This window comes from Centropristis striata, chromosome 5 (assembly GCF_030273125.1).
Source record: "Centropristis striata isolate RG_2023a ecotype Rhode Island chromosome 5, C.striata_1.0, whole genome shotgun sequence".
In the NCBI taxonomy this organism is placed as follows: Eukaryota; Metazoa; Chordata; class Actinopteri; order Perciformes; family Serranidae; genus Centropristis; species Centropristis striata.
This window is the reverse complement of record NC_081521.1, coordinates 8,546,197-8,549,039: the sequence shown is the minus strand read 5'-3', so window position 1 is coordinate 8,549,039 and position 2,843 is coordinate 8,546,197.

Below are 2,843 nucleotides of genomic sequence, written 5' to 3'. Positions count from 1 at the left end.
TCACAGTCTTGTCAGTCACAGTCACAGATGAATGTACCTTCAGTAAAAGGTTTGCCATGTTTAGCTATTAGCATGGCCACTTTGTAGCTGGATTTGGTGATATTTTCATTTGACTCACGGGCCCGCGTGAAGAATCGCTGTTGCGATGCCAGAGCAGCTTGGAGTTGCTTCACCTTCACCTTCAGCGCGGTCACTCCCTGTTAGCTTTTTATATGTAGCATGTTTAGTTTCATAGTGTCTCTTTATGTTAAAATCCTTAAACAAGGCAACCGCCTCGTTACAAATTAGACAAACACAATAGCCTCGATTTTCAGTGAAGAAATATTGTAATTCCCACCGCTCCTGAAAGCGGCGGCCCCCGCTGTCAACTTTCCTCTTTTTCTTTGCAGTCGCCATGGCAGAAATGAATGGAGAAGGTTTTGCGGCAAAGATGCAGAGCCAATGACTGTATATAAACCTGATATAAACAAGTGCAGAGCCGGATAGCATTAGAATGGTGCTGCCCCCTGTGGTGAAAGGAGGAATCACACATTTAAAGTGTTTTGATTTTTTAAAATCTGACAGAGACAAATATTTATTATTAGACATTATAAGACGCTGCGGGCCGTATGAAATCTGACAGCGGGCCGTAATTGGCCCCCGGGCCGGACTTTGGACATGCCTGGGTTAATTGCTTAAAATTATTCTTTGGTTTTATTTATCATTAAAAAGGCAGATATTGCATTAAATGTTCATGTCTGGTTTCTTGTTTGAATTAAATGTTCAAACTGTTAATGTTGTTTTCTTCAATTCAAAAAGCCTGTGAAACACAAGAAAGTGTTATAAAGACTGTATCCCAAATCAGACACATCTGCACTTTCCGGTGTTTTCACGGTCATTTCGAATAAGACCGCCACATCAATGTAGGTTTAATTGATTTATACATATTTAACAATCTACATGTGAAATTTCATTTATGTAAATGGAGATTTACATGTCTAATTACAATATGAAAGTAACTCTGATGAGAGAAAACAGTAAGAACGCTTGGGAGACACTCAGGAGACGATTTTAAAAGTATAGCTTTATTTTTACTGTACTGTATTTTATTGTGAAGGACAGAAGTACAGTCCGGATGTGTTGATAACGATGGTTGATAACGGTGATATTTATTCAACTTACCCAGAAAGATTCAATTTCCCCTGAAAAACTCAGCAGCTCATTGTTTTATTGTTTTACAGTGAGGAGAGCCACATGTCTGATTTAGGATACAGTTAGCACACGGCTAATTCACCGTTAGCGTCCTTTAGCAGACTCTGGTAAACCCGAGGCTAACGTGACTTTCATGGTACCCTCTCTTTTTCTCTTGGAGATATTCAGCATTTTTGTCACCATTTTTCAATTAGCTCTCTGTTTCTGTTATTAGGTGAGGTTACCACTAAGTGAGGTTACCGCAAGGTGAGGTTACCACTAGGTGAGGTTACCGCTAGGTGAGGTTACCGCCAGGTGAGGTTACCGCCAGGTGAGGTTTCCGCCAGGTGAGGTTACCGTTAGGTGAGGTTACCGTTAGGTGAGGTTACCGCCAGGTGAGGTTAGCGCTAGGTGAGGTTAGCGCTAGGTGAGGTTACCTCTAGGTGAGGTTACCACTAGGTGAGGTTACCTCTAGGTGAGGTTACCGCTAGGTGAGGTTACCACTAGGTGAGGTTACCGCAAGGTGACGTTACCACTAGGTGAGGTTACCGTTAGGTGTGGTTACCGCTAGGTGAGGTTACCGCCAGGTGAGGTTACCGCCAGGTGAGGTTAGCGCTAGGTGAGGTTAGCGCTAGGTGAGGTTACCTCTAGGTGAGGTTACCACTAGGTGAGGTTACCTCTAGGTGAGGTTACCGCTAGGTGAGGTTACCGCTAGGTGAGGTATACTGCAGGAGGGATGTTACAGATGTCCTTATTCTCGTGATATAGCCTTTATTTTTTAACTTTTCTATAGTGATTTTTCTATTTAAATAAATGAATAAATGTTTAATGTAGCCCTTATTTAATTGTTTTTGTCCCACTAATGAATTAAATGCTGACTCATCTATATTTAACACATTAGATTTATTACATCCCTTAAAATCTAGAGGGCTCTTAATGTTTTAAGAGTGAAAAGTGTGTCAAACCGTCTTCCCGATCAGAACAGAACAGTGTTTATTGCTTGACCTTAAATCCACATGATGCATTGATTCAGTCCCGATAATGCCTTTGAATGTAAAATATCTTTATTCGACCTTCTCAAAATGTGTTTCAATAACAGAAATTGTCATCATGGTGAGTTGGAATACTATTCACAAATAGGAATTAATTAGACATTATTTTCAAATCAAAATCAGCATGTCATCATAATTCATGAAAAGCAACAAGCCTCTTTCAGACTGTCCACTTGTCCACGATCAAGCAACTTTATAAATAGACTTTTGTACATTTTTGGGTGTTGACAATTCAACAAGCAGTCATCCTTTAGTGAGTCAAAATTGAGATGTTAAATTGGATGTGACAGAACAACAATCATCATACATCATACCAAAATACATAGAAAGTAAACAATAACAGAAAGGAAAGATTCTGTAGTTAACACATGAAACAAAGATCTCATCAGAAGTACTTGACAAATATCAGTATATCATTCTTTTGTTATACAAAACAAAAAACAGATTATTTCTTCTTTTTTTCATGTTAACACATGATAGTTGATGGTATTTTGGCAACATCTCCATTTCAGGAGATAACAGAAAGTCAACTATTATCATAACATAAGTCACTGGACAGTATTCATCTTTACCCCCGACCCATCCCACCCCCAACATTATGTCTTTATACATGATATTGCA